The sequence below is a fragment of the Pseudorca crassidens genome, chromosome 3 (genome assembly GCF_039906515.1).
Source record: "Pseudorca crassidens isolate mPseCra1 chromosome 3, mPseCra1.hap1, whole genome shotgun sequence".
In the NCBI taxonomy this organism is placed as follows: Eukaryota; Metazoa; Chordata; class Mammalia; order Artiodactyla; family Delphinidae; genus Pseudorca; species Pseudorca crassidens.
Genome location: NC_090298.1, coordinates 36,043,067 through 36,063,691, shown reverse-complemented (window position 1 = coordinate 36,063,691; position 20,625 = coordinate 36,043,067). Strand labels below are relative to the sequence as shown.

General features: G+C 44.2%; 2 long non-coding RNA genes and 1 pseudogene across 2 annotated transcripts in view; 1 reads left to right on the top strand and 2 right to left on the bottom strand.

Moving 5' to 3' along the window:
• Positions 1–20,625, top strand: part of LOC137220666 (uncharacterized) — a 121,981-nt gene that overhangs the window by 367 nt on the left and 100,989 nt on the right. The gene's annotated exons all lie outside the window — the stretch shown is intronic.
• Positions 1,287–11,653, bottom strand: LOC137221255 (uncharacterized). Its single transcript, XR_010941950.1, has 2 exons — positions 11,241–11,653; positions 1,287–4,055 (listed from the first exon to the last, which is right to left on the bottom strand). It is a non-coding gene; the product is annotated as an uncharacterized lncRNA (long non-coding RNA).
• LOC137221254 (alpha/beta hydrolase domain-containing protein 17C-like) lies at positions 4,066–10,323 on the bottom strand (annotated as a pseudogene).

The following is a 20,625-nucleotide window of genomic DNA, read 5'->3' as shown; positions in this document are numbered from 1 at the left end:
AGAACGCGTTTGCCTAGATGTGATTACGGTGAAAATAAGGACCTTTTTTTAACCTTTGAAATTTTGGTAATTACTTTGGGGGTGTCCAGACTGCACGGTTTGATTATAAGTGATTACCTTGTTCCATTTCCAAAGAATGACATTCTTTAATTCCTATCAGAGGCATTTTCAAGAAATAACATAAATTTAAGTGTTGCTTATGTTTATGAGATAACGTAGATTTAATTTTGCTTAGGCGGCCTAAACGGTTTGGTTGGCTCTAGTTATTTTGAAGCATGGTGGATTGTACATTCATTTACCGTTCTTCATTAAAGGTACTGAAGTTTTAAATTTTTGTATTGTTTTATGTACACCTTTAAGTAATTAATTTTCAGTATATTAGCTTATTTGGAAATGATTTAGATATTCAAGGAACATCCATCATTTAACTTTGTATAAACATTTATGTTACTTATAGCTACTTACATTGCTGTGTATTATGTATATGTTTGGATTTGATATTAGACATTTAACTGTCATCTTAGATTATTTTTCTTGCTGACAAATTTTGTTAGATAGAGATAGTATGAGCTTATTTGACCAGTAAGCTCATGTAGATAAAGTTTTATGTTTGCTTTATAGTAATCTTTACAATTCTGAAGACATGGGCATTTTATTGAAACCTAAAAACTTAAAGTAGCCTATATTGACCAAAGATTATTCCAGGACATATGAGCTTGAAAAACCTTTTGGGTTAGTTTCTATAATTCTGAGAGTTCATGACATAATTTATATAATTACTTATTTTTCTTTTGCCAATTAGAGATCTTTAAACATATCACACATACATAACATACATACTTACATATACATAAACCTTTAGATACACAGTAACAGATTTACACAAACAGACATACACAGATTGTAGATTTGTAGATATTGTAGATTTTATTTTAAATTTTTAACTATGTGTCAGGTGCAATAATACAAAACTCAAAAGATTAGCTGATTCAAAACTGTGATGCTGGGAGATGGATTAAGTTAATGTTACCCATTTAGATGGCTAAAGCTTTCTACTCATGTTTTTTTTTTTTCCATTATAAAGATTCTTTTAGTGAAGCTATTTATGGAATCATTTTGTCTTTTAGTAGCTTCTGCATACAAATGAAAGAATGAATTCTATTGCCTCCAGAGTTTTTGGGATTCTCTCTGTTTTTCTGGGAACCCTGAAAGTGGTCTCATGTAAAAGTTCCCCGAAGTGGCCACAGTAATTACAATTGTTGATGAAAATTCAGTTAACAATTAAGTTAAGAAGAAAAAAGGCAATTTTATTTGAGTCAAACTGAGGATCATAACGTGGGAGACAGGCTGTCTGAAGCTCTGATAACTGGTCCTGCTGTTAGCAAAGACACAGTCATTTACATTTTTGAAACCAAGGATCCTTCATCAAAATGACATACTGACGTTTTACATAAAGTCTACCAAAGATACACAGTCTAGGTAAACACAAATGAATTGAGCAGTAAGTCTCAATGACCACCTACAGAGTTGGAAAGAATGCTAATCTTTAAGAAGTCACATTGCTAGCATCGGAAGAAAGGAACAAATTGATCTTTGCTGTGGAGCAGCAGGCATTCCCATCTTTGAGGAGGTCTGGTTAATATGTGATGCAGATGCATTAGGGAGGGAGGAGGCTGAAGTGAAGAGAGAAGAGAGAATTTTATGCTTTTCTTTACCTGTCTTAAAATATAATTTCCTTTTTCACTTTCCCCTTTTGATCATTAATCTTTAGATAGCATTAGGTGATCAAATATTTGTTCCCCCAATAACAGGGTCTTTGCTTATTTGCTCTGGATCCATCATGTCCCTCAGTCTTATTACCCCAGTTCTTTCTTTCCTTTTTAGGAGTTATGCTAGTAGAATGCCTGGCAAAGGCTGATAGACAATCGTGCTCCAACAGACGCTTACAGCTTTTTTTTTAAAAAAAAATTAGGTCCAAACCATATTTGTGTGGTGGGGTCAAAATTCTCCGTTTTTGTTACCGTATCTGTCTTCTTTAGTAGCAATTTCTTGAGCTTATAGATGACATCTTTTACTGGATTAGCACGGTTAACAGAGAGCAGTGGACAGAAAATTTCAAGGCTTTATGGCGTGAGTATTTAAAGCTGCGTGTTTGGCTGCAGCATCAGCAAGCTGATTTCCTTTAGCTTCCATAGTGTCGGTTTGGAATGTCCTAGTGTCAATAATTGCTAACTGTTTTTTTGGCAGTTGTATAGCAGTTAATAATTGCAATCTGTTTTTCATTTTTTAGGTTGTCCTGAAAAGGTTAAAAACCTCATTGTTCCCATAGCATTCCAAAGTTGTGTGCCACTCCAGAAGGCATTGCAACTGTCAGTATAAATATTTGCTAGCTGGTCTTTAGCAAGTTGAAAAGCTAAGGTTAGGGCAATTAATTCAGCTTGTTGTGCTGACTTTTTCTGGTAAATAAGAGCTTTCACTTATGTTCACTGTGAATGTTATTGCATATCCAACTCTATAATGCCCCTGCTTATCCTTTAAGTAGAACCCATCTGTAAATCAAATTAGATTAGCCTTATGAATAGGAGCTTCTTGTCATTCCTGGGAACAAGATGATAATCTGTTAATAAATGCAGTCGTGATTGTCTTCTTCCTGTAGTTCTGGAAGCAAAGTTGCAGGCTTAAGGTTATTACAGAAAGCAACAATACTGCATAAGAAACTAGTCGGTTTACAGAAGTGCTGAGTGTGGTGAGAGTTTAGAAGGACTCAACTGAGTGTGGAGCATAAATAAAGAATACCCCCATTGCTATTTCTTCAATAGTCTTATGTAAGAGTGAAATAGCCCCCATACAAGGTGGAAGTCCTTTTGCTACGGAATCAAATTTAGTTTCAGAGCATAAAAGCAAGTCATCTACAAACATTTTTGTAAAAGCATCAGAGTAAGACAACTCTATAAGTGACAAAACACTTAAAAAACATGGCTAAAGACCTGATTACAATGCAGTTGTTAAGGAAATTTGGCTATTTCTGTGACATACAACACTTTAAAATAATAACTAGAAATATGACTGAGAACATACCACAACATTTCAAATTTTAGGGAGTTCATATAATTTCTAGAACATTAGAACCTTCTAAGAAGGTTTATCATTACTTATTTGACAATATTTCCCATGTAATTTAACATAGCAAAAAAGGCTAATTAGTTTAATATCTCTCTTTGAGGTGTTCAGGGACCCTCTGAAACATTCCGAAGTTAACTAGAGGTCAAAAGAACATTTAGAATTTGATTTGAGGAAGTTTGTCAAAGACACCAAAAGGTTTTTGTTTCGTTTTTTTACATCTTTATTGGAGTATAATTGCTTTACAATGGTGTGTTAGTTTCTGCTGTATAGCAAAGTGAATCAGTTATACATATGTTCCTATATATCTTCCCTCTTGCGTCTCCCTCCCTCCCACCCTCCCTATCCCACCCCTCTGGGTGGTCACAGAGCACGGAGCTGATCTCCCTGTGCTATGCGGCTGCTTCCCACTAGCTATCTGTTTTACGTTTGGTAGTGTATATATGTCCATGCCACTCTCTCACTTTGTCACAGTTTACCCTTCCCCCTCCTCATATCCTCAAGTCCATTCTCTAGTAGGTCTGCGTCTATTCCTGTCTTACCCCTAGGTTCTTCGTGACATTTTTTTTCTTAAATTCCATATATATGGTTTAGCATACAGTATTTGTCTTTCTCTTTCTGACTTACTTCACTCTGCATGACAGACTCTAGGTCCATACATCTCATTACAATTAGCTCAATTTCGTTTCTTTTTATGGGTGAGTAATATTCCATTGTATATATGTGCCACATCTTCTTTATCCATTCATCTGATGATGGACACTTAGGTTGTTTCCATCTCCTGGCTATTGTAAATAGAGCTGCAATGAACATTGTGGTACATGACTCTTTTTGAATTATGGTTTTCTCAGGGTATACGCCCAGTAGTGGGATTGCTGGGTCATATGGTAGTTCTATTTGTAGTTTTCACAGCAAGATCCTTTTAGACCCACCTCCTAGAGAAATGGAAATAAAAACAAAAATAAACAAATGGGACCTAATGAAACTTCAAAGCTTTTGCACAGCAAAGGAAACCATAAACAAGACCAAAAGACAACCCTCAGAATGGGAGAAAATATTTGCAAATGAAGCAACTGACAAAGGATTAATCTCCAAAATATACAAGCAGCTCATGGGGCTCAGTATCAAAAATACAAACAACCGAATCCAAAAATGGGCAGAAGACCTAAATAGACATTTCTCCAAAGAAGATATACAGACTGCCAACAAACACATGAAAGAATGCTCAACATCATTAATCATTAGAGAAATGCAAATCAAAACTACAATGAGATATCATCTCACACCAGTCAGAATGGCCATCATCAAAAAATCTAGAAACAATAAATGCTGGAGAGGGTGTGGAGAAAAGGGAACAGTCTTGCACTGCTGGTGGGAATGTGAATTGGTTCAGCCACTATGGAGAACAGTATGGAGGTTCCTTAAAAAACCAAAAGGTAAAAAACAAACAAACAAACAAAAAACCCAAAAGGTTTTAAACGTTTGGCTAAGTAGGATCATAGTCGCTGTGAAACAATAGTCATTTAACCAAAGTGACAATAAAAAATTTCAAAGGCAAATACAGAAAGTTACAACAGATTGCTTAAGAGTTAGTAAAGAAACTTTACAAGCTATTTATCAAAAGATTGATATTTCAAGAAAACTTTTTTCTCTTAACAGAGTAAGGAAACAATTTCTAGTTTTGTACAACTTTACTATCAAAATTCATTCACTTGATTAAATTCAGTCTATTCTTAGTCTTTCCTGACCATGCATAAAACTCTTTTTACAGGGTTCCTTTTTAAAAATTTCTTTTATTAAATTTTTTTTTCTGATCCATGCATCCTTCATTCCATCACCAACGGCTGTGCTGCATCCAAGCAACAGTACACAAACTGGCAACCAACTGCAATTCACCTGTACAACGATCGGAGGCTTACAGTACATTTAATGCTTTTAAATTTGGAAACAAATTTTGTTAATAAAACCAAAGAACCCTCAAACCCAAACCCCCAACCAATCAAGTAGTGTAGCAATTTTAAGCATCTTACACTTCTGATGCTTACTGGAGCAACTCCAGTGTGAAAACCCAAATAACTCCTAAACTAGAAAGATTAGTTTAGTGAAATTTTAATTACATAAATTTTTCAAAGCATAAACTTGTAATTTTTTGTCTTGGAAGTGTTATTAAATTTTTAATAGAAAACATAGGAATAAAAACATATTAACAGGGTCTTCCCTGGTGGCGCAGTGGTTAAGAATCTGCCTGCCAGTGCAGCAGACGCAGGTTCGAGCCCTGGTCCAGGAAGACCCCACATGCCGTGAAGCAGCTAAGCCCGTGTGCCACAACTGCTGCGCCTGTGCTCTAGAGCCTGTGAGCCACAACTACTGAGCCCACATGCCACAACTACTGAAGCCTGTGCACTTAGAGCCCATGCTCTGCAACAAGAGAAGCCACCACTATGAGAAGCCCATGCACCGCAACAAATAGCCCCCGCTGTCTGCAACTAGAGAAAGCCCACACGCAGCAACGAAGACACAATGCAGCCAAAAGATAAAAAAATAAAAATAAAAAAATGAAAACATATTAACAAAATGTAGGCAATCATTTACATTACAAACAAGGAATTTGCAGTTTGTTGTTGTAGACTGACAAAAGAAAAGTACCCATTAAGAATCTATGCACAATGTAATTGCAAATATGTACAGTACTTTAAAAAAGCCTACAAGGAGGACTTTACAGAAGGACAGTCGGCTAGGTTCTTTGTTAGACCAACCAGACAAACGAAATATAAAACTCTGTGGACTAGTAATAAGTTTACTCTTAAAAAAAAACCCAGGGCTTCCCTGGAAGCACAGTGGTTAAGAATCTTCCTGCCAATGCAGGGGACACGGGTTCGAGCCCTGGTCTGGGAAGATCCCACATGCTGCGGAGCAACTAAGCCCGTGTGCCACTATTGAGCTTGCGTTCTAACTAAGCCCGTGTGCTCCAACAACTGAGCTTGCGCTTTACAGCCCACGAGCCACAACTACTGAGCCTGTGTGCCGCAACTACTGAAGCCTGCACGCCTAGAGCCTGTGCTCCGCAACAAGAGAAGCCACCACAATGAGAAGCCCACGCACCGCAACAAAGAGTACCCCCGAGGGGCTTCCCTGGTGGCGCAGTGGTTGGGAGTCCACCTGCCGATGCAGGGGACACAGGTTTGTGCCCTGGTCCGGGAGGATCCCACATGCCGCGGAGCGGCTGGGCCCGTGAGCCATGGCCTCTGAGCCTGGGCGTCCGGAGCCTGTGCTCCGCAACGGGAGAGGCCACAACAGTGAGAGGCCCGTGTACCGCAAAAAAAAAAAAAAAAAAAAAAAAGAGTACCCCCGCTCGCCACAACTAGAGAAAGCCTGTGTGCAGCAACAAAGACCCAACGCAGCCAAGAATAAATAAATAAATATATTTTTAAAAAACCCAACCAGTTTCCTTTTGTTTAAGAATATTCCAAAAAAAAGAATATTCCAGAATATTCTTAAGAATATAATTTATAATAATTATAATGTTTATATGGTTCCAGTTGATGAAGCTGTTCACAACAGTTTCAGTAAATTACCCTTTAATTGATTGGGGGAGAGATCAGCATGTTAACAAAAATTAACGAAGGAATTTTCATCACAATGGTTTCCAGTTACACTATCACAGTTTCACAAGTGGATTGGGCCCCTGAATCCAGGGGCTGAAAGAGAGCTGCAGGTCAAATACTGAGAATGAGGATGGAGAGAGGTTGAGTCCTGCATAAATGAATCCTACTGTGATGGGTTAGGTAGAGAAAGGGATGTGAGCATCCTTTTTACAGCATGAGAAAACGGTGCCCCCACTCAGCTCTCATTCCCATTCTGCAAAGCAATGAAGCTGGAAATCACAATCAGTTTAACATGTGTGAGTTGGCAGAACCTCTAGATACAAAAGACCAAGATGTCCTCAGCTCTCTCACTGATTAGGATGCCTGAAAAGCTGGGCACTTCCTCGTGATTACCACGCCATGACAGCTATCCAGTTAAAGGATGTGCAAAACAGAGGACTCTTGTAGATGAGATAAAATCAAGTCATCCTGAGGAATTAGGAAGTTCGTGAGATATGAACTGTTTTAGTCTTTCTAGGTATTGTGCATAAAGCTCTATGTCATTATGTCTTTGACCCAGAGGGGCTCCACGGCCCGGGAACAGCGTTCATACATGGCCAGGCCATGGGAGAAATCGATGACCTCGTCCTTTGTACCGTGAATGACCAACACGGGAGAGGTGACTTTAGATATCTTGTAAATGCTGGGGAAAACATCAAAGCACTATGTTTTCCTGGTATTGGGAAAAGCCACACGCAATCCAGGCATCAGAGGCGAACGGAGAATTACGGCTGCACACTCATACCCGGAGGCCAGGTGTACAGTGGGGACGGTCCCAATGCTCTGACCATACAGGATGATGTTCTCAGCACTTACGCCATACCAGGTGCGCAGCGCCTGCCACGTGGCGTCGATATCAGCGTAGAGGTTCTTTTCAGAGGGCTTGCCCGAGCTGACGCGCCGTAGCCGGAGTAGTCGTAGGAGAAGATGTTGCAGTTGATGCGCGAGCGGAGGCCGATGTATCACAAGGAGCTACACGTCTGGCCCAGGTCCACGGCACTGCCGTGGGAGAAGAGCTGCGTGTAGCCGCTGGAGGGCGCGCAGCGCACGAACATGCAGCCGAACCGGTTGTCCCGGGCCGTGCGTGAGAAGACCTCGACGGCGTCCAGCTTGCGCCGCGAGTACTGCCAGTCGGCGCGCTAGCTCAGGTGCAGGCTGCAAGCGCCGGGCCCCGTGCCCTCCTCGGGCCGCTGCTGCGCGGGCTAGGCTGCTGCGCCGGCTGGGGGCCGCGCTGCTCGGGCGCCAGCACCGTGTAGGTGGGCTCGGGCTGCAGGAAGGCCAGCTTGGCGGCGATGCGGCTCGGGCAGGGCGGGCAGCAGAAGAGCCAGCACAGCTCTCCTGGCGAGAAGCCGTTCATCCTGACGCCTGGTTCGGGCATCGGGGCGGCCTCGAGCGGCCAAGCAAGGCGGCTGCAGTCCGTCGGCCCTGCGGCAGGAGGAGGAGGAGGAGCGGAAGAAGAGGCGCAGGAAGGGCGAGGCGGGGCTGGCCTGGCCGGCGTAGCGCTTCGAGCCGCGGCGGGTCAGCTGCGGCCCGGGTGGCCGGACGAGGCGCAGGCGGCCGGGGCCCGCGCGCAGCACAGAAAGCCGCGGGCCACGACTGCTGCTGACACGCCGGCTCCAGCGCGCCGCCCCCAACCCCCCTCACGCCCGCCGCCTCCACTTTCGGGTTATCCAGGGTTCCTGTTCTTAGATTTAAATTAATTTCTACAAACACACCACTTCATAACACAATCTTACAATAAAGCAGAAAAGATATTTATTAATAGTCTGGAACATATTCTGTGTCTCGGTAATAAGAGGTCAAAAGTAGGTAAACATAAATTCCTTTAGCAATTAATGTTCAGTATTTTATCTTATTAAAAAATGATCTAGAGGGAATTCCCTGGCGGTCCAGTGGTTAAGACTCCGGCTTTCACTGCCATGGACCCAGGTTGGATCCCTGGTGTGGAAACCAAGATCCCACAAGCAGGGAAGCGAGGCCAAAAAAAAAAAGATCTAGACATTCAATGAATTTCCATCATTTAACTTAATTTAGCAGAACTCTAAAGCTTCAAGTTACCAAATACCTGGAGAAACTGTTTTTAGGCAGATATAAAACGTAATTATTTCTAAAGAGCTCACCCAAAAACTTTTATTTATCTCTATTTCATTACTTATGAAAATATCATACCAAGTTAATTTTATTGTTGACCAATTTTATAACAGAGATAACATGAGCTTACTGATTTTCAGTAAACCTAGGTTTAGTATAGTATATTGTATGGTACATTAAAAGTACTATACTTAATGTTGATGACTCTAAGTACATGTCTGTATCAATTAAACCATCAACTTAATCTTATTTTTATTCATTAAAAATCCTAGATCATGTGATTCTTTAAAAATTTTGGGCTAGTTTATGTTATATTTAGAAATATTTGATTTGTAAGTGCTTAGTTTTAAGTCAGCTCTTTAACAAATTAATTTCGATAACACCATCCGAAGGTAGACACATATTATATATATAACATACACACAAACATATGAATATCCAGAAAGACACAGAGATCTCATAGTTTTCCTGCTTGAGTTTAGAAAGGTTTCTTTTCCCTTTTATTCTCTCAGTTTTAAGTTCTAATTTAGCCGGAGCTGTAGTCTCAGGCGATGAGCACTGTGTTTAAATTTCAAGGGCATGGTTAAGTATTATAAATCCAAGCTTTCCCCTAGAAATACTTTTATTCTCTGAGTCAGAATTTTGGAAACATGTTTTATCAAGCTGGCTTTCTCTGCTTATGAAAAAAACAGTTTTGGAATGTCAGAAGAGCTCTATCCTGGCCATTTAAGAGTTAAGATAATGCTTACAAGTGTTGGCTTCGTTCCAATTGTACACGAAGCCAGCTGGCATTCCAGTGCCTGGCTGTCCATCAGGGAGCTGTAGAGCCTTTGAAGCATGTTTTCCCATTACTAATTTGGTAGTCTAATTTAGATATGATCTGAACAAATTTCTCAGGGCAGTGTGATGAATGCCATGTGTGCTGCTTCTGAGCCTAGCTCCCCAAGGAGTTACCCTGGGGTCGGTTCCACTCTTCTGTGTGTCTCGGTTTCTCCCTCTGACAGTCTAAAACTGCCGTGAGTGCTTGGAGCACTGGGTGATCAGCCGTAATTATTGTGCATCCCCATGAGCAGAAGTTACTTAATGGTTGTAGTGGGATCCCCTGTGGGACCACTGCTAGTCATGAGGATTGACCCTCAGACATCTGCTGGGTTCCCAGTTGCCTGAGAATGCCTTGTGGCCGCAGGAGCAAGGGTCCCTTTTCTTTTGAGCTGCAGGCTAAGTCTCTCAGTTCACTAGCAAACATATATACAACATATACACCATATACACATATACACCACATATACACAATATTTCCAACTTAAGCCAAAAACTTAAAAAGCCAGCCAAGCCAGTTCACTCTAAAATTCCCCCTAGGTCCTTGCCTAGGAAATGTCAGTACATCCCTGGGACTCCAAGTCCCAAGAAAAATAGCTTGAGTAAAATTTAGGATGTCACTTAAAGCAGTGATGTCCAGACATCAGGAGAACTCACCGAAGCACCTGAGGAATACCTAGAAGCCTGTGGGGCTCAAAGGGCCGGCGCTGGTACCAAGCACCGGTTCGGGGTAGACTCCAGGTTTCTACTGGTGGGTGTCTCTGATATCCTGCCAACTATGCCAAGCAAATGTTTACAGAAATTCAATTAACAATGAAGATAAGAAGCAAAAGAGAATTTTAATTCAAGTCAAACTGGGGATTATAACGCAGGAGACAGACACTGAGAAGCTCTGAGAACTGTTCCTCCTGTTAGTAGAAGGCACAGTCATATACATTTTTGAGACAAAGGATCCTACAACCAAATGACATGCTGACATTTTACATAAAGTTCACCAAAAATACATTGTCCAGGTAAACACATACAAAGCAAGCAGTATGTCACTATGACCCCCTATAGAGTTGTGAAAGAATGATAATCTTTAAGAAGTTGCATTGCTAGCGTCAGGAAAAGAAAAAAAAACTTTGCTATGGAGCAGGCATTACTGTCTTTGAGGAGGTCTGGTTGATGTGTGATACAGATGCACATTAGGGAGGGAAGAAGGAGGCCAAAAGGGGTGCAGGAAGGGAGAGAGAGAGAGAGTTTTATGTTTAAATTTAATCATCCGATAGTTCACCCATTTTCCCAAAAGGCACAAGATTGTATTTCCCGTTTTGGACCAAGTGGAACCCATCTTTGCCTTTAGATTCCCTAAGGCAACTTAACTCTGCCCGTTTTTCAACAGCGGTTCAAAAAACGTGGAATCACGAGTTTTCCCCCTTTTGAACAGAGCAGGGTGACTTACCAAGAAGCTTCCACAAAGGTCCCTCAACAGAATTGGAGGGCACAACACAAAGGGAGTAGAGCTGGGTTCCCAGATCAGTCACAAATCAGTGAGCACAGTGGGTTCCAGCATCAGTTACTCACCAGCCTCCGGATTCTTAATGGGTCGTCTTTCCATCCTACTTTTAACGACAGTAATTAAAAGAAAACTCAGAGTTTTACTGGATATTGAGGAAGAAACAAACTGTTCGCAAAAATGAAGATTTCAAACTGAAAACTCGTATGAAGCTCTAAGGCTTGACATCTCCGGGAAGCTTATAAAATAAACAAGAGGAAGTTGTTTGACCTTTACAATGATTGGCTATTAAATACAATGGAGGTTTCCAGAGGTCAGGGGATTGGTTAAAGTGATTATCTTATTCCGTTACAGGAAGACAAGGGTTTTTTGTTTTTGTTTTTAAATGATTTTCAAAGGTATTTACAAGAAATAGCTTGAGTTAAATTACCCTTATGTTTTGAAATAAACTCGATTTAGTTTTGTTTACGTGGCTTATTCGGTTTTGTTTGCTGGGGGGGGGTTTCAAACCTGGTTTCTATTTTATTTCATTTCACCCCACTTCATTCACCTCATCACCAGCAGCTCCCATCTTTCTCGGTGTGAGCACGGCTCAGTTCTCAGTGTCCGCAGTTTCTAGGTGGCAGCACCCTCGAAAGCGCCAAAACGGACATTTGACTTTGGCCACAACGCCGCTATCTGCGCTGTGCCTCCCTTGCTGGGCCCCGGCACCCTTAGGCGCTCTGTGTCAGTGTTTGGTCGGTCGCGGTCCCGGCAAGTGCACTAGGCCGGCGTTTTCTCAGAAGTAGTTTCCACTAGAGTGCAGCCGGAGCTTTCTCAGGGTCGCAGCCCCGCGGCCTTCCCCATCCCTCGCAGCGGGTGGCTGGCAGCAACGCAGTTGCTTTGAGCCATTTTCAAATAGCGAGTTCCGCATTAGCTATGCTGCACATTTCACTCATGCTAGTCGGAGTGTGCCCGGGAATGCGCTTTGGAGCGTGGCAAACACCGATTTAGCGAGAGTGACAGCGATCATCTAATCCTAGGACTGCCCCTTTCAACGGTGTTTTGCTGTTTGTTTCTCGTAGGGCTAGTTTCTCTGAACGACTGGCTTGTAAAAATTCTTTTCCGGTGTGTTTTGCTCTGTTGTTTTGTTTTCACATGTATCTTCATTTTAGGATTTCTTATGCATTTGTAGCATTTTAATTTACATGTAGTTTTCTACCGAGTTCCTGAGTGTGTCTGCGCTCAGCGGCAGCTCCCTGGGCCGCCTGCGCCCGGGAGCGGAGGAGCGCCGCTGAGTCTCGGCCGCGCTAGCGCCCAGTTCCGCTCGCCGCGGGTGCTGCGCGGGGCCCGGCTCCCGCCGCCCAGTCCGCGTTTTCTCAGCCGCACTTTCGCCAGCAGCGCCGAGCGGGCGCTTTCACTTTGGCCGCCACACTCAAGGCACCAAAGGGAACTCTTCTCCCTCGCGTGGGCCTGGGTCCTATATGCCGTCGCCTTCTCGGTCCTAGCACCGCTCCGTTCGTGGCCAGCCGGTTCAGCGTCGCGGCACCGTGATTCGCGCCCGTCTGGCGCTCCGTTGGCGTTTTCGTTAGGAGTGAAACGGGCCGCCGTTTTCCTGACACAACGCGAATTTGCACCCAGTGGGTGTCCAGCAGGCTGCAGCACCGTTCCTTCCTCCAACCCCGAAGTTTCTCGGCCGCTGACCACTAGTTTCTCAGAGTTTCTTGGGGACTTTCCAAGGCGCCAGGCGCCTTACCTCGCTGAAGAAAAGGGGAATTCAACTAGAGTATACGCCGCGTGCGGGGCTGACATGGGGCACTGTTGCGGTCCCGCACACACCTGCGAACTCCCCCGGAGAGGAACCAGCACCAAGGAAGAACACCAAGAGCCAGTGTAGATCAAAAGTATATTAGTAATAGGCGTTTATTAAGCACAGAAACACAAACCGATCGATCGGGGCCTCTCCCAAAAGAAGGGTGAGACCCCGAGCCTTCACACAGGTGCTGTTTTATACCCCAGGGTAAACAGGATGTTCGTGCTAATCTTAACATCTCGGGTCGGCCACCTGGAACTCAGAATTTTCCTGTTCACAATATGCTTGGCAAGCAAAGCTCAGTTTTCCCAGAGGCTGTCACGCGGTTAGCAATAAAAGCAATTTCAGTACAAACAGTTTCAAACCAAAGCATTCCACCATTGATTCCAGGCATCACAATCTAAACTATAAGTTCTGGGACAATGTGTCTCGCCACATTCCCCCCTTTTCTTGTAAATCAATCAAATCCTGGATTCTGTTTCATCGGTATCTAAATGAGCATATGTCCTTCTTAAAGCTAAGATTTTTATTTCACTAATTTTTTGCTTAACAAACTTAACGAAAGCATTAAGTATACAGGGCCCAACTAAGAGTCCCAGGAATAAAAGGATTACTGGTCCTGCTAAAGCTGAGAGAAGAGTAGTCATCCAGGGAGACCAGGTATACATTCTTTGGTACCAAGGCTCAGAGGCCTGTCGATTCTTTTCTCTTTCTTCGATATTCTTCCGCACAAGAGCAAGGGAGTCTCGCACTACTCCCGACTTATTAGCATAGAAGCAGCATGTTTCTCCTAGAGCTGCACATAACCCACGCTCTTTTAAGTAAATCTAGTCCCCTTCTATTTTGTAATACCATCTCGGCTAAGGAGTCCACCTGATCCTGTAGGGTTGTAATAGATGCAGTAAGATGTCGTAAGTCAGCATCTATCAAAACCTCTAAATTCCTCAAATGTTGGTGGCTAGTGATGAGTCCCGCGGTTCCTATAGCCGCGGATCCGGCAAAACCTAGTCCTACCAACAGGGGAATCAGAATAGGTACCGCACGATGAGATCTTCGGGTCCCTAGCAGGTGGGCTCTTCCTTCAGTCCCTCGGAATAGATAAATCTGGGGTAAAATATGAACTAAAATACAGATGCTGCTAAATTTAGTAGAGCTTACACAAGGGGTGATGTCTTTCATACAAGCAAACCAAGTTCCCCGGGGGGAGCGCAATATATATTCAAAACCCGGCGCACTGGGAATGCTTATAGTATGATTACAAATATCATGGTAGGGTGTTAGGGTCACGTTAAACCCTTCACGAATTACACATGTTCCATTTCGCTTTACATCTCCCAAAGTTACATGGGGGTCTTCCCAAGAGCACCCTCTTGCATCTGTTGTGTTGCGGATGTGAGTTTCATTTTGTCCTATTGAAGCCCGAATTGCTAGCCCCACATAATAGGGGGGCTGTGGTTTGTAACAAAGCCAGCAGTCCTCAGCCAGTAAAGGATAAGTTTTGTTTATGAGGACATGTGCTTCTTCTACTTGTTTAAGGAGGGTGTCCTGAGGTGATTCCTGCAGAAGGGTACTTTGGGTAGGAGGAGGCAGTTTAGCCTCCTCGTTGGGGGAACTCAGGGCTGTGACTGGATTGAAAACGGGTGCCTGAGGTCGGTATTGATTTCTGTTTGGTCCTATGGGATTTAGTGTTCGAGGCTTTTGTACTCGTTGGAGTGTGAATAAAGCCCCAGGGTCTGGACCATATATATATAATCTTATTCCCCAAGTTTGCCCCGTTGTCCATACCTCAGAGCTTGCTTCCTTAATACACAACTCCAAAGGGTTACATTCCCTTGGGTTTTTGCAGGTGGTACTTTGAACCCGCCATAAGGTGATCAACGGGTCCTTATTAGTTACGCAGGGGGCCAAAGTTTCACAGCCCCATGCTCCACAATAGTATTCTTCCTCCAGGGCACATTCTGGGCTTCCCTCCCTGGGGCAAGCGTACCATTGGGTATTTCTAAGGGCTTTGGTTACCTCAGCACTGTCACAGCCATGGGGTTGACTCCCAAATCTTCCGTAGCCTTTGTGGCCATAACCTCTAAGACTGTTCCCGGCAATATCACAAAGATTGAACCTCAAACAGGGCCGAGTTGAAGAGGTTTCATTTTTAGTTATAGTGAGGCCCGTAATTCCATCTCTCAATTCCCAGACATAAGGGTACCCTTCTGCTAACAATATGATTCCTCCTCCATTTGGTCCTCCCCCCAAAATTTTCAATAGTTTCCATATTAACAAGACTTGCGAATAATGCGCAGCTTCAGTGGATCCTGCGGATGAGCCTGGGCTTTCCATGTTGAAGGTTCTCCTTCTGGCTCTCCCGCTGTGTGGTCCTTCTTTATCCTGCTGTAATGGATCCAAGTCCGCACGCCGTCAACCTTGACTGCGGTCGGGGTGGTCAGCACAATGAGGTGAGGTCCTGTTCACTTGGTCTCCAATGTCTGGGGGTTATGTTTTTTTCACCCAGACCAAGCCTCCAGGCTGTAAGGCATGGGGTACAGCAGGGGGTGATGTAAAAGCGTCTTTTAACAAAGGTTTAATAAAGTCTTGAAACCGTTGCAAAGCTAGAAGAGAAGTGATTAAATTTTCCCTCTCTGCCAGCAGATGGAGCTCTTCCCTAATCCTAGGCAGAAGAGGAGGAGGAACACCAAACATAATTTCAAAAGGGGAGAATCCCTTCATATAAGGGGTGCATCGGAGCCTCAAGAGGGCCAGTGGGAGGACATCTACCCAATTTTGGCCAGTCTCTGTAATTAATTTTGTCAATGTCTCCTTCAAAGTCCTATTCATTCTTTCTATCTGTCCTGAGCTCTGGGGCCTATAAGCGCAGTGTAATTTCCATCTTATCCCCAGGGCCTTACTAACTCGCTGTGTGACCTGCGCTGTAAACGCTGGTCCATTATCTGTCCCTACCTGAAGCGGCAGTCCAAACCTTGGTAAAATTTCCTGCAACAATTTCCTTACTACTATTGAGGCTGTCTCTTGTTTTACCGGCCAGGCTTCCACCCATCCAGAAAAAGTGTCTATGGCAGTAAGTAAATATTTATATCCATATTTTCCCGGCTTAATTTCTGTAAAGTCCATCTCCCAAAATCGGGCAACCTCATTTCCCCGGTACCTCTTCAAATCCTGGTGTGAGATGTTGGCTCCTTGGTTCACTTGAGCACAAGTCATGCATCATCTTGTAATCTGTTGTATCTTCTCCTTTAGTCCTGCTATTCGAAAATGTTGTTTTATTAATTCATATAATTTGGTGGAACCCCGGTGGGTCCCTTCATGTAGACGATGAATCAATGTTTTTCCCAAAGTTTCCGGTATGAATACTCGCTGGTATTCATCTTGGATCCAATTCTTCCCTTCTGCCTCCGTTAATCCCCCCCCCTTTTTTTGTAATCCAGTCCAAATCTTTGGGGGAATATTTAGGAAACCGAGGCAGCGATGGATCTGGAAGTAAATTGGTAAGCTTGGGCTTTTGAGTTAAGACCTTAGTAGGAGTTCCCATGGCTGCCTGTCGGGCTGCCTGGTCAGCGAGTCTATTTCCTTTGGCTATTGGGGTTTCATCTCTTTGATGTCCGGGACAATGTACTATAGCAAGTCTTTTTGGTTCCCATATTGCTGCCAAAAGATTCAGTATTTCTTGTTTATTTTTAATGGTCTTACCTTCTGCAGTCAGGAGGCCCCTCTCCTGGTATATCTGTCCATGTACATGGGTTGTGGCAAAAGCATATCGGCTGTCTGTGTATATGTTAGCGGTTTTGTCTTTTGCCAGTTGTAAGACTTTTGTAAGTGCAATCAGTTCCGCCCGTTGGGCTGAAGTTCCGATGGGAAGGGACTGTTGCCAAAGAATTTCTGAAATTGTGGTGACGGCTGCTCCAGCTTTGCGCGTCCCTGCATCTATTAAGCTGCTACCGGCAGTGAAAAGAGTCAATTGAGGATTTTGGAGTGGAATGTCAGTCAAATCAGATCGCAGGGTAGTGTAGGTCTGGAGGGCTGATAAGCATTCGTGGGGCTGGAAATCTTTTTCTTCTGATGATTGAACCGTGGTCGGCAAGAGAGTTGCTGGATTCAATGTTGATGTAATTTCCAGAGTTATCCTGGGTTGGTCCAGGAGTAATGCCTGATATTGTACTATTCGAGCATTAGAGAGCCAGCGCTCAGGTGGGATACGCAGCAAAGTTTCAACTGCGTGAGGAGTAAAGACGTTTAAGTTCTGTCCCATAGTCAGTTTATTAGTATCTCGCACCAGCCAGGCAGTGGCGGCTATCTGCCTTACACAGGGTGGCCAGCCGGAGGCCACAGGATCCAGCTGTTTAGAGAGATATGCTATGGGTCTGCGCCAGGGGCCTAGTCTTTGGGTTAGCACCCCTCTAGCTACTCCCGACCGCTCGTCGATGAAAAGTTCAAATGGTTTATTTGGATTTAGGAGTGCTAGGGCTGGGGGTGAGGTCAAAGCCTCCTTGATGTTCCTAAAGGCAGCGGCCCGCTTTCCTGTCCAATCTCCATAGTGGTTCCTTTTAATGCTTCATATAAGGGCTTGGCCAATTCGGCAAAGCGTAGTATCCATAGACGGCAGCATCCGGCTGTGCCCAGGAATTCCCCGAGTTCTCTCCTGGTCTTAGGCTCAGGGAGTGCCAATATGGCCTGTGTCCGTGATTTCCCCAGCCATCTCTGTCCGTCCTTCAAAATATACCCCAAATAAGTCACCCGATTTCGGCAAATCTGAGCTTTTCTCGTAGAGATTTTATAACCAAGTTCCTGTAGCAATTTTATTAGTCCTTTTGTCCCCTTTCAACATTTCTTAAATGTCTCCCCTGCTAAGAGTAAATCATCCACGTATTGCAAAAGAGTCACCTCAGGGAATTGGTTGTGGAAAGGCTGTAAGTCACATCGTAAAGCCGTACTAAAAAGGGTAGGGCAGTTTTTAAATCCTTGGGGTAGTCGAGTCCAAGTCAATTGGGTTGGTTGTCCCTTTTCATTTGTCCATTCAAATGCAAATAGCGGTTAGCTCACAGGAATGGAAAAGAAGGCATCTTTCAAATCAAGCACAGAGTACACTTTGCGTTGTGGAAGAAGTAGGCTTAAAAGCGTATATGGATTTGGAACCGTAGGGTGACAGCCACCCTGTCATTTACTGCCCGCAAATCTTGAACAGGTCTATAGTCATTACTATCAGGTTTCTTCACAGGGAGAAGGGGGGTATTCCATGGGGGAATGGCAGGGGTCTAGGATTCCTTCCTTCAAGAGCCGTTCGATGTGAGGGGTAATTCCCCTCCTGGCTTGGTCATTCATAGGATACTGCCGTAACTGAATGGGGCAGGCTCCCGCCTTCAGTTCGATGACCACAGGCACTCTATGTGCCGTTCCCCCAAAGGGATGGTTTTCAGCCCATACTGTGGGGAATTCCTGTTTTAATTCAGCAATAAGGGGGCAGTCCGGCCCCAATAGCAGTCCTTCTTCTTGCAAAGGGACCGTAATTAAAATTGTGGGTATCCTGTCTGGTCCGAAAGCAAATTTGAAGCCGCCTTTGTCAAACTTGATACTGGCTTTTAACAGCTGCAATAAGTCTCGTCCCAAGAGGCCTTCATATGGGCAGTCAGGCATGACCAGGAAGGAGTGGGTGACTGTTTGTCTGCCTAAGTCCACCTTGCGGTTAGTAGTCCAGGAGCATTGCTGGGTTCCAGTAGCCCCCTGTACAAGGGTGGTACCGGGCAATTTTGGTCCAGAGTCAGTTTGTAAAACCGAAAAGGTGGCTCCTGTGTCTATGAGGAAGGTCTTGGATTTTCCCCCCACTTTAAGGTTTATCAAGGGCTAGGGGTTGGGGGGTGGTTAGAGCCCTGACCCCTTCAGTCTGAATCTATTTCCAAAATCTTAGGGGCAGCTGGTGACTGTTCTTTCTTGGTCACCAAGTCTGGGCATTTATTTTTCCAGTGGCCTTCTTTCTTGCAATAAGCACATTGATCTTTCTTTAAAGGCACACGAGGGCCGGGGGTCCTTCTCTCTTTTGGGTTGGAAGCCTGCCCATTTCCTATCGTTAGGCCTATCATTTAGGACTGCCGCCATTACCTTAGATACCTGCCTCAATTGTCTTATTTCGGTGTTATCTCGATTGTTATAAAATTTTAAAGCTATTTCCACCAATTCTGACAAATTTTTCCCTTCAAATCCATCTAGTTTTTGTAATTTCTTCCTAATATCTGGGGCGGATTGGGCCACGAAGGCCAAGTTAACAGCCCGTCTATTCTCAGGGGCCTCGGGATTGATAGGAGTCCATAATCGGTAGGTTTCCATGAGCCTCTCTAAAAAGGCTGATGGGGACTCCATTTGTCCCTGAGTAACTTCAGTGACCTTAGACATGTTAGTTGGCCTCCGTGCCGCCGCCCGAAGTCCTGTCAACAGAGCCTGGCGAAAACGGGCAAGGGCCTGTCCCCCCCCCCCCCCGCTCTGTATTGGGGTGCCAGTCTGGCCTGATTGTCGGGAGGACAGTCTCAATGAGGTTTAGATTCTCAGTTGGTCGCCCATCTGGTCCCAAAACCTGTTTTCGGGCTTCCCTCCGAATCTTTTCCCTCTCCTCGGTAGTAAATAAAACTTGTAACAGCTGTTGACAATCATCCCAAGTGGGTTGTAACAAAAACTGTCTCCAGGAGAGAAATCAAGGCCTGTGGTTTCTCTGAAAAGGGAGGATTTTGCAATTTACAATTATAAAGATCAGTAGTAGAAAATGGCCGTATGTAAGAAAGGGTCGAGCTTCCCCCGGTCGGGAAGGCCGCTGACGCAAGGGGAGGATGGTTTGGGCTGATTCCTTGATTTGTCTCCTAGAGCGAGTATGATGTCTCTTTGTTTGGTTCCGCGGAGTGGACTCCGTGGAACTAGAATCTGCATTTGGGGAAACATAAGGAGGGGGAGGTGCGGAAACTTCAGGAGGAAAGGTTTCCTCTTCTTCGGCCTCCATGAGTGGGGCTGAAAGTCCTTTTGGATCGTTTGAATCATCCTTTTTATCTCTAGTAAGTTTTGCAGAACAAATCTTATTTTTGTTTTTGGTGCAGTTTTGGGGGGGGGAGCCAGGGTTTTAGCCATGTTGGCGGCTCCTCTACCAAAACTCGCCAACTTTCGATATATGGAATCTGATCATCATGAACCTTAAATACAATTGCCTCAGTGGCTACAAGAGTAGGAAGGGAAAAACGTACCTTCGGATGGCCATCCCACACCAAATGTAGGCCATTCGAGTTCACAGAAAGTACGTAATTTTCCCGGACTTACTTGACTTCCATAGCCCTTGGCGACCTGCCGAAAGTCTCCGAAGTGACTTAGGACGAGTCCCAAGGGTGCTGGGGTCTTACTCTTACCTTGACCCATGCTTACTGTTGGATGAAAAGTTAGAACAGAGAACCACAAAATCCAAACAAAGATAAAAGCGAACACAGTAGTAGCGGAAAGCAAATAGGAAGACCAGTGACCTGACAAAAGAAGGTCCCAGTTCAAGGTCGGGAAGTTAGAATAACGAACCCGACGTTGAAACCCCAGCGGGGGATCACGGCGTCCCGTGATCTCCCCTGACTCCGGACTTATAGCCGCGTCCGGCAAGTCCCTATGAGTCTTAGAAATGTTGCCGGCAGCCCAAG